Here is a 12,428-nt window from a genome sequence, read left to right as displayed (position 1 = left end):
TTCTCCAATAATTTTTATCCCTTCATGATTGGTTTATAAAAAGGAAATTTAATAAATTAAAATCTTTCTTTTAAACATGTAGATAAAAAGAAAGCTATCTCTATAAATTAAAAACTCTTTTAATCTACAAATAAAGAAAGATATCAAATCTTTTCTTAATCTTTTGTAGAAACTTATAAAAGAGAATATTTAATTTTAAACTCTCTTTTAAATCATGAACATGGTTAAAAAGGAAAGTTTTTTTAAAATTTAAAATCCTCCTTTAATCAACAAATAAGGAAAGATTTCAAATTTTAAACTCTCTTTTAAACATGTAGATGATTTACAAATTAGTAAAGTTTTTACCAAAAATTAAAACCATCCTTTTAAACTACAAATAAGGAAAGAGATTAATCTCTTCTCTTAATCTTTTGTAGAAAGCTATAAAAGGAAATTTTTAATTTTTAAACTTTCTTTTAAATCCACATAAGAAATAATTTTAATAAAAATCCTTTTTAATATTCTAGTGGCCGGCCACCTAAACTTGGGACCCAAGCTTTGGCCGACCACCTACATGGCTCATCCACTTGGTCTTAGCCGGCCCTAGCTTGGGTTCCAAGCTAGCTTGGCCGGCCCCATTTATAATCTCTATAAATCGGCTACGATAGGGACCGAGAGGAGGAATTGGTTTTGGTCTCCCGATAAAATTAAGCATCCCGTGCTCGCCCCGAACACACAACTTAATTTTATCAATAATAATTCATTCCACTAGAGAACTATTATTGAACTACCGCACCAATCCCAAATTACATTTTGGGCTCCTTCTTATCATGAGTGTGTTAGTCTCCCTGTGTTTAAGATAACAAATGTCCACTAATTAAGTAAGTTACTGACAACTCACTTAATTAATATCTAGCTCCAAGAGTAGTACCACTCAACTTCATCGTCATGTCGGACTAAGTCCACCTGCAGGGTTTAACATGACAATCCTTATGAGCTCATCTTGGGGGCATTCTCAACCTAGATTACTAGGACACAGTTTCCTTCTATAATCAACAACACACACTATAAGTTATATCATTTCCCAACTTATCGGACTTATCTCACCCGTTGATAAATTAAAGAAATAAATATCAAATATATGTGCTTGTTATTATATTTGGATTAAGAGCACACACTTCCATAATAACTGAGGTCTTTGTTCCTTTATAAAGTCAGTATAAAAGAAACGACCTCTAATGGTCCTACTCAATACACTCTTAGTGTACTAGTGTAATTATATAGTTAAGATAAACTAACACCTAATTACACTACGACCTTCCAATGGTTTGTTCCTTTCCATCATGGTCGTGAGCTACTGTTTATAATTTATAAGGTACTGATAACATGATCTTCTGTGTGTGACACCACACACTATGTTATCTACAATATAAATTAATTGAACAACTACATTTATCACAAATGTAGACATTTGACCAATGTAATTCTTATTTCTAGATAAATGTTTTATACCAAAAGCTAGGCTTTTAGTATATATTCTAACAATCTCCCACTTATACTAAAAGACTAAGCTGCCATATCTGCTGCCATACATCTGATTCTCATGCCTTTCAAAAAGCTCTTGCCTTAAGGACCTTAGGTTATCATCTGATGCAATCTAGGCGGCAACAACTTCTCCTCGTTATACAATTTCTCGTATTGGGTAGTACTTGCGCTCTATTGTGTTTACTTGCCTTATAGACTCATGGTTTCTTCGAGTTTGCTACTGCACCATAATTATTACAATAAATTATAATAATCTTTGGACAAACTAGAAATCATATCTAAGTCTATCTTGAGGTTATTTAAGTCATTCAACTTTTATGGCTACCTCAGAGGCTTGCCATATACTCAGCTTCTATGGTGGAGTCCAGAAAAACATCTATGCTTATCACTCTTCCATAGTTATGACTTTTCCTCCTAAAGTAAACATAAAACCCCGAGGTCGACTTATTATTGTCCCTATCCAATTAGAAGTCAAAATCCGTGCAACCTACAGGAACCAAATTAACTGCCTTGTAAGCTAGCATATAATCTCTAGTGCCTCTAAGGTACTTTTAATATATGCTTTACTGCAGTCTAATGTCCTTGTCTAGGGTTACTTTGATATCTGCTAACTATGCCCTTGGCAAAACAGATTTATGATCTCGTGCATAACATACATTAGGTTGTCTAACTGCCGAAGCATAAAGAACTGCCTACATGTCCTCAATCTCCTTTGATGTCATCGGAGACATCCCTTTAGATAAAGACACTCCATGCTTAAAAGGTAAGAAACCTTTCTAGGAGTTTTGCATGCTAAAAACGAGCAAGGATTTTTCTGATGTATTAAGCTTGGGATAAGTAATATATTTTTTTCTTGCGATCCCTTATTACTTTGATCTCAAAAATATATACATTCTCCCAAGTCCTTTATATCGAATTATTTGGACAACCATACCATTACTTCTGACAACATTTTGATATTATTTTCAACTACAAAAAATGTTATCTACGTATAGTACAAGAAACACCACCACATTTCCATCACACCTTTTGTATACACAAGACTTATCCGTTTACTCAATAAATCCATAGGTCTGGATTACTTTGATAAACTGGATGTTCCAAGACCTTGAAGCTTTGCCTCAGTCCATAGACTGATTGAGCTTGCACACAAGATGCTCTTAGCCCTTTACAATGAACCATTCTGGTTGCTTTATATGGATGCTTTCTTCAAGACTTCCATTAAGGAATGCTGTCTTGACATCCACTTACCAAATAGATAAAAGAATCCGGATAGACTTAAGCATGACTACCAGTGAAAAAGTTTCCTTTTTCATCTAGCCTTGCTTTTGAAAGTTTCTACCTTCCCGCTCATCCTCTTTTCCTATTATAGACCTTTTTACACCCAAAGGCTTTTACACCATTTGGTGTTTCTACAAGCTTCCAGATTTTATTAGAATACATATATTCTAATTCTGTTATTCATTACTCTTTGCCAAGATATTGCATCTTTATCTTGGAGTGCTTCGTCATATGTCCGGAGATCAGGTTCATGTCCTCCAGGGATCGAGTCCAAAAACTCTCCCAAAACATGAATCCTTTTAGGTTGCCTAACAACCCTCCCACTACGACAAGGCACTTTCTGCAATTGTGTATCATTTGTGATACGTGTTGCAGTTTCCTTGTGGTATCTCATCTTGTACAATTGGTACTAGATTAGACATGTCTTTTATTATTTCCTTAAGAACAAATTTTCTTATGGGCACATGGTTTATTACATAGTCCTTTTCTAAAAATCGGTCATTGATGCTAACAATGACCTTCTGATTTTTAAGACTATAAACCTACTTTCATTTCTCTAGGATAACCCACAAACAAGTGAATTCCTGTCCAACTTATCATTGTCTCTCTTCTGCATATGTGCTGGACTACCCAAATCCGAATATGCTTCGAAATAGGCTTACGCCTATTCAGCAATTCTATATTAGTAGAGAGTTCTGTCTTTGGAAGGTGTTGGTTGCTACTCAGAAAACCTAGAGGTTCCACTGTACAAAAATTTTGTACAAAGGTCTGAACCTTTTCCTAGCTACCATGTGTTCTTTTAAATTAATTTTGGATCACCTGCGGAACTTAACACGTTTGATCCAAAACTAAATCTATTTGTTCTTTTAGGTTTTGACTTGGATCTCCTGCGGAACTTAACACGTTCGACCCAAATCACCTTAAGTTATTAATTCCATTAAATATTAATTTCCATAATTGGTTCCCAGTACTGACGTGGCGAGGCACATGGCCTTCTTGGATATGGGAGCAACCACCACCGACTAGACAAAATCTTTTATAGAAATCTAATATTTAATTTCCTAAAATAACTTTAGGTTAACCGAAAAGAACAATCAAATCACAAGGAAAAATAAAACAAAAGAACACAACTTCGAAAAACATATTCGAAATACTAGAACGTAAGCCTCTTGCATTTGGTATTATTTCCATAAATAACTAGTATGATGCGGAAAAGGAAAAACTACTAGTTATACCTTCTAGAAAGACCTCTTGATCTTCTACCGTATTCCTCTTCTAACCTCGGACGTTGTGTGGGCAACGATCTTCCAAGATGAGAAACCACCAACCACCTTCTTCTCCTCCTAGCTAGGTTCGGCCACAAAGAAAGAAGCTTCACCAAGGAAGAAAATCAAAACACTAACAAAGCTCCAAGAGATGCTCGCTTCCTCTCCTTCTTCTTCTTCTTCTCCAAGTAGTATCCGGCCACCACAAGAGCTCCAAGGAAAGAGAGGGGTTCGGCCACCACAAGAGGAAGAGAGGGAAAGGATGGCCGGCCACACCAAGGAACAAAAGAGGGAGAGAAATAATAGAGGTTGTCTCTCATGAAGGCACCCTCACCCTTTCTTTTATATTCCTTGGCCTAGGCAAATTAGGAAATTTAATTACAATAAAATTTCCTTAATTTCCTTGACATGATTTAATTGAGAAAAATAAAATAAAATTTCCCAATTTAATCTATATTGGCCGGCCACATCAAAATAAATAAATTAGACAAGTTTTAATCAACAAATTAAAACTTCCTAATTTGTTTCCGGAAATTTTAAAATTAAAATTTCTCTTCAAAAATCTCTTCATGGTTGATAAAAAGAAATTTTCATAATTTTAATTTTACAACATGTGAATAATTTTTAAAGAGAAAATAAAATATCTCTCCAATCTACAAATAAGGAAAGAGATTTAATCTCTCTCTTTAATCTTTTGTAGATCTTTTACAAGAGAGATATTTTAATTTTAATTCTCTTTAATAAATTATATCTTCCACATAATAAAAATTAAAATTAAAAAAAAATTTAATTTAATTATGGCCGGCCCTACTAGCTTGGGTTTAAGCTAGGGCCGACCACCCCAAACCCATGCTTAGGCCGGCCCTAGCTTGGTTCCCAAGCTAGCTTGGCCGGCCCCCTTTAGGTGGGTATAGAAAGTAGGTATAGGTGGGTATAGTACTCTATAAATAAGAGGCTACAATAGGGACCGAGAGGAGGAATTGGTTTTGGTCTCCCGATAAAATTAAGCATCCCGTGTTCGCCCAGAACACACAACTTAATTTTATCAATAATAATTCATTCCACTAGAGAACTATTATTGAACTACCGCACCAATCCCAAATTACATTTTTGGGCTCCTTCTTATTATGAGTGTGTTAGTCTCCCTGTGTTTAAGATATCGAATGTCCACTAATTAAGTGAGTTACTGACAACTCATTTAATTAATATCTTAGTCCAAGAGTAGTACCACTCAACCTTATCATCATGTCGGACTAAGTCCACCTGCAGAGTTTAACATGACAATCCTTATGAGCTCCTCTTGAGGACATTATCAACCTAGTATCTCTAGGACACAGTTTCCTTCTATAATCAACAACACACACTATAAGTGATACCATTTCCCAACTTATCGGGCTTATTGATTTATCGAACTAAATCTCACCCATTGATAAATTAAAGAAATAAATATCAAATATATGTGCTTGTTATTATATTAGGATTAAGAGCACACACTTCCATAATAACCGAGGTCTTTGTTTCTTTATAAAGTCAGTATAAAAGAAACGACCTCAAATGGTCCTACTCAATACACTCTAAGTGTACTAGTGTAATTATATAGTCAAGATAAACTAATTCCTAATTACACTACGACCTTCCAATGGTTTGTTCCTTTCCATTTTGGTCGTGAGCTACTGTTTATAATTTATAAGGTACTGATAACATCATCTTCTATATGTGACACCACATACTATGTTATCTACAATATAAATTAATTGAACAACTACAAACAAATGTAGATAAATTGACCAAATGTGATTCTTTATTTAACATAAATGTTTACAAAAGCTTAGGCTTTCAGTATACACTCCAACAATCTCCCACTTATACTAATGACTAAGCTGCCATATCTTCTACCATACATCTGATTCTCATTCCCTCCACATGCCGATCAAAAGCTTTCGCCGGAAGGGCCTTAGTGAAAGGATCTGCCAGGTTATCTGCTGATGCAATCTTGGCGATGACAACTTCTCCTCGCTTCACGATATCTCGTATCAGGTGGTACTTGCGCTCTATATGTTTACTTGCCTTATGAGCTCGTGGTTCCTTCGAGTTTGCACCGCTATTATCACAATAAATTGTGATGATTTTGGGCAAACCAGAATCACATCTAAGTCCATTAGAAAGTTCCTAAGCCATACGCTTCTTTGTGCCTCGGAGGCTGCTACATACTGCTTCCATGGTTGAGTCCAAAACGCATTTCCGCTTAACACTCCTCCATGAAATGGCTCCACCTCTAAAGTAAACACATAGCTGATGTAGACTTCTATGTTCCTCGATTGGAAATCTGAATCCGTGTAACCCACAGGGAGAAAATCGTCTGCTTGGTAAACTAGCATATAATCTCTAGTCCTTCTCAGGTACTTTAATATATGCTTTACCGCAGTCCAATGTCCTTGTCCAGGGTTACTCTGATATCTGCTGACCATGCCCACGGTAAAACAAATATCAGGTCTCGTACATAGCATTGCATACATAAGGCTTCCTACAGCCGAGGCATAAGGAACTGCTTTCATGTCTTCTATCTCTTTTAAAGTCTTAGGAGACATCTCTTTAGATAGAGCTATTCCATGCCTGAAAGGTAAGAAACCTTTCTTGGAATCCTGCATGCTAAAACGAGCAAGGATTGTATCTATATATGAAGCTTGGGACAGACACAACATTCTTTTCTTGCGATCCCTTATTACTTTGATCCCAAGTATGTGTGCACACTCTCCTAAGTCCTTCATATCAAATTGTTTGGACAACCATACCCTTACGTCTGATAATACATTGACATTGTTGCCAATTAACAAAATATCATCTACGTATAGTACAAGAAATACCACCACGTTTCCGTTACACTTCTTATATACACAAGACTCATCCGGACTTTGAATAAATCCATACGACTGGATTACTTCATTAAACCGGATGTTCCAAGATCTTGAAGCTTGCTTCAGTCCATAAATGGACCGATTGAGCTTACACACTAGATGCTCTTTGCCTTTTCAATGAACCCTTGGTTGCTTCATATGGATGTTCTCTTCAAGACTTCCATTAAGGAAAGGCGTCTTGACATCCATTTGCCAAATCATAATCAATATGAGCAGAAATGGATAAGAGTATCCGGATGGACTTAAGCATGGCTACCGTGAAAAGGTTTCCTCATAATCGATTCCCTCTTTACGAGTGTACCTTTCGCAACAAGCTTAGCTTTGAAGGTTTCTACCTTCCCGTCATCCCTCTTTTCCTTTTGTAGATCCACTTGCATCCAACGACTTTTACACCATCGGTTGGTTCAAGCTCGGACCTTATTAGAGTACATAGACTCTATTTGAATTCATCGCCTTTTGCCAAGATGATGCATCTATATCTTGGAGTGCTTACTCATATGTCCGGGTTCATGTTTACTAGGGATCAAGTTCAAGACTCTCCCAAAACATGAATCTCTCGGGCTACCTCACAACCCTCCCACTACGACGAGGCATCCGTGGTTGTGTATCATGTGTGACACGTGTTGCGGTTTCTTGTGATACTTCATCTTGTATTGTTGGTACTAAAGTAGGCGTGTCCTCTCTTAGTTCTTCTAAAACAACTTTACTCTTGGGCTTGTGATCCATTATATAGTCTTCTTCTAAAAGCGGACATTGATGCTAACAATGACCTTACGGTCTTTAGGACTATAAAATAAACCTCCTTTCGTTCCTTTGGGATATCCCACAAACACTCGAACTTCTGTACGAGATTCTAACTTATCATCATCTGGTTTTATGCTGGACTACCCCAAATCTGAATATGTCTTAGACTGGGTTTTCGCCATTCCACAATTCTATGGGAGTAGAAGAAACTGATTTAGAAGGTACTAAGTTCGGAACATACACTGTTTCCAGGGCATATCCCAAAACAAATTTGGTAATTCAATAACTCATCATCGATCTAACCATCTCCATAAGAGTCCTATTCCTTCGTTACGCCACACCATTCTATTGGGGTGTAGACAGTTGGGATTGAATCCCGGCCTCTGATAAGTAATTCCTAAACTCTCCTAAGAGGTATTTGCCACCACGATCTGACCGTAGTGTCTTGATACTTTTACCTAGTCGTTTCTCCATATCAGCCTTGTACTCTTTGAACTTATCAAAGCATTCGGACTTGCGGCGCATTAGGTAAATGTATCCATAACTTGAATAATCGTCTATGAAAGAGACAAAATATTCAAAACCTCCCCTTGCCTAGACAGACATAGGACCACACAAATCAGAGTGAACCAACTCTAACACTTCTTTGGCTCTATACCCCTTGGCCTTGAACGGCCTCTTGGTCATTTTACCTTCCAAGCAGGATTCACAAGTTGGAAAATTTTCCAACTCTAATGAACCCAAAAGTCCATTGTCTATAAGCCTCTGAATCCTACTTAAATTAATATGACCAAGCCTTAGATGCCAAAGATATGCTTGGTTCATTCCCGAAGGTTCTTTTCTTTTATGTGAGTTAGAAGATGAGTTATAAATTTCCATTTTTTTGTTTTGTGGAAGAAATTGGATTTAAAGTATACAAATTGCCAACTAATGTACCAGAACAGATAATCACTTTATTTCTCTTAATAACTACATCGTTACTGAAAGAAACTGAATATCCATCTAAAAATAGTTTAGAAACTGAAATTAAATTCTTTCTAAAACTGGGTACATAAAGACAATTTCTTAAAACCAAATTTTTATTTCTACTAAAAGATAAGTAGACGTCTCCCACTGCAACAGCTGCCACCTTAGTAGCATTGCCCATGTAGACGGTAATTTCTCCTTCAGATAGTCGTCGGGTTTCCTGGAACCCCTGCAAGGAATTGCAGACATGATCAGTGGCTCCTGTATCTACACACCAGGTGCTGGTAGATAACACCGCTAAACATGTTTCAACAACTAGAGCATGAGATATACCTTTGTTGTTTTGATTCCTACGAGGACAGTCCACCTTCCAATGTCCTGGCTGCTTGCAGATGAAGCACTTGCCCTTCGGCTTCTTCACTCCAGCTTTAAATCCCGTACTCTGAGACTTATTCACTTTCTTTGCTGAACTGACTTGTTTCTTCTTCTTCTTTCCTCTCGGCTTAGAAGTAGAACTATTTTCAGCATAGTGAATTTGAGCATTGTGACGAAATAATCCTTCTGCTGCCTGAAGTTCTGTCAGTAGTTCCGCCAATGAATATACCCTTTTATTCAGGGATTGCTCAAAACTTCCGGGTAGTGTTTGGAGGATCATATCGATCTGGGTTTCCCCATCAATTTCTCCTCCAAGGATCCGTATCTCGTTCGGATAAGTCATCATCTTTAGGATATGATCCTCACGGGAGTACCCTCTTGCATGGTGGTGTCATTATCTTTCTCATGGCTTCTTGTCTAGAAGCTCTATCCCGATGACCAAGAGTTCCTTGAGATTGTTCATAATATCATAGGTTGTTGGGTAAATCTTGATGTTGCAATACATTTGACATTGAAGCCAAATGTAACACCGCCCATCTCATCCGCTTTTACCCATTTCCTATGATATTCAATCTCCTCTTGGGTAGATTCACCGATGGGTGCTTGAGACAAGGCTCGGTCAAGACAAATTTATAGCTTTCGTGATAAGAACAATGTCCAGGTTCCTTTTCCAATCTATGTAATTAGGTCCAGTAAGTCTATTCTGTTGAAGTATGATGGACAGTGGGTTAAAAGTCATCCTAAGAATCACAAATAACTTTTGGTCAGAACTCTAAATTTAGAATAATATTGATTCCTCAAACAATACTATTTTAAATTAACCAACACCTCAAAACACCGTGAATTTTGTATGCCACGTTAGTGTGGACGTATACAAATTCATCATTTATAAAAGGAGGGTTGTAACCCATTAATTTTATTATCTTGTCAACCTAACTTTTTGACAAATAAAATTAATAGTTGGTGTCTTTTGGTCACACAAATAATAGTAGTGACTCCGATGGGGAGGATACTATTAGATGTGTCTAAGTGTATACCATTACTTGACACTAAGTCCATTAATAAGATTATGCCCCTTCCGTTGGGGAAGATCACACGCTCTTAATTAACTTCCTATAGTCATCCAAAAATGGAAGTCTGTTCTAGTGATCCACAAACAAGCTCATCCGTTATGGAGGAAGGCACTCAGAGCCAACGCGCAAGCTTGTTCGCATCACTTACAAACCAGTAATGGAGACTATGGGATTTATTTAAAATCCCTCTCCCACTTAGTTATTTATGTAACGACCCGCCTTCTACTAACTGAGCTGTAAGGCCGATCGCTACAGTTACGCTGTGCTAACTGTGCGGAAAACTGATCTAATTTAAATTTTAGTTGCTATCTGATAACTATTCTTAGTTCTACATGTGCTGAAGGGTATAATCTAAAGGATACCAGGTGTATCCTACATTTCCTGTGGACTAGAAAATGATCTGCTAAGTTTCCTGGTCGAAACTGAACTTCCCAATCGATCCAGACTGAACTGGATCGATTGCTCTCTGTTGGATCGATCCATGGATCGATCCCGACCGCTACTGTGCTCGGGTGGTGATCTGGATCGATCAGCTGATCGATCCAGGATCACGGATCGATCCAGTGATCGATCCCGCGTGCTTCTGTGCACGGGACTTTATTTGGATCGGTCGGCTGGTCGATCCAACCTAGTCAATCGATCCCATGATCGATCAAAAACCTTTCTGTTCGCTAGGGATAACTTGGATCGATCGACCGATCGATCCAGAGGCCTTCTGTTCGTGACAGAATGTGACTGGATCGATCGGATGATCGATCCAGAAGCCCTCTGTTCGCGGAATCAACCCTCAATCGATCCATGGATCGATCGAGGACCCCAGATCGATCCATGGATCGATCGGAGTTTCTGATTTCGCACTGAAACTCTGATTTCTGCACTTGAGCGTGCTGAAATCTCACACAACAATTATACCATGCATGGAAAACATTCTAATATCTAATAACTAGCATTCTAACATGTCACAGTGCAAGGTTCATTAATTCATGGCGTTTAACATGCTAAAACAAGAGTAATAGAAATACTAAAGTTCATATGCTTAATTGAAATTGCTGGATCCCTAGGATCTTTATTCCATGTTCCATCCACACACATCCTCATCATTGCATTAACCTCCAGCCTCCGCTAGTCCATCTTTCCTTTACCCTTATCTGCAGTATAAGGAAAATAGAATCTGTAAGCTTAAAGCTTAGTAAGAAACCAACTACCTCACAAAACATGCATACGATGCTAATGATGCTTTGAAAACATGCTATTTAAAACACATGCTGAACATATAAAACATGGCATGGCATACAATCATCCAAACATGTATAACGAACTGAACATAGAATAAGCTAAACTGTAGCTAAACTGATACTGGATCCCAACTCAGCTAACATACTAATTTGAGCTTTGAAAACTAATTCATAATAAGTGAAAATACATAATCATGCTGTTTGGGCCCGGCAACTGTACTTGCTGTGCGCGCATCCCTAACTAGACCCGGGTTTGCAAGTCCCGAATTTAGTAGGTTTAACTAGGTTATCTAAACCTAGGAACGACTGTGGGAGTCCAACCCATGGATATCTGATCCAGTACAGTGCCACTGAAAATAAAGTACTGAATATAGCTAACTGTTTTAACTTGCTGTTTCTAGGTTATCTGAACCTAGAGCTAGGTTATCTGAACCTAGAGGCGACTGTGGGAGCCCACCCATTGGACCATAGTCCCATAAAACTGAACTAAACTAATGTGCTGTTTTAAATGCTCCTAATGCATTTAACTGAACTATTAAACACAACTGAGGTGGCATTTAGCTACACTAACATTTTACCGAACACTTAGTGTGTTCAACTCTCTCCTCTAATAGGGAGATCACCTCTAGGCACCCGACAACGTCTAGAATCTCCAACTAAAGGAGAACAACGTGCCCGGCCCGTCTAGAGGTGCTCAACTAGATCCCTAATCCTCGAGGAGGGTTAAAACACACCCTATGTGCCGAAAAACCTGCATATAGCTAAAACTAAAAGTATGCAATCAGATGAAAACTATTATACTGCAGGTGAGGGGTTTCTTACCTTGTGTGCTAGATTTCTTACAAATCTAATCGCTAGAAATTCCGGTGGAGACGACTTCTCGACGATTCACTCGCGTCCACGTGCTCTACTCGCGGAGGGGAACGTCCTTGTGCTGAAATCGTCGCCGGAAAGTGACCTTGGGACCCTAGGGATGAAAACCTAGTTCTTCCCTTGTTGTGGTGCCGAGAGAAGGAGGAGAGGGAGAGGGTTGGCGTCGGCGTGAGGTTT

This window comes from Zingiber officinale, chromosome 5A, assembly GCF_018446385.1.
Source record: "Zingiber officinale cultivar Zhangliang chromosome 5A, Zo_v1.1, whole genome shotgun sequence".
Classification (NCBI taxonomy): domain Eukaryota; kingdom Viridiplantae; phylum Streptophyta; class Magnoliopsida; order Zingiberales; family Zingiberaceae; genus Zingiber; species Zingiber officinale.
The sequence above is the reverse complement of the archived record's forward strand: the minus strand, read 5'-3'. Positions refer to the sequence as shown.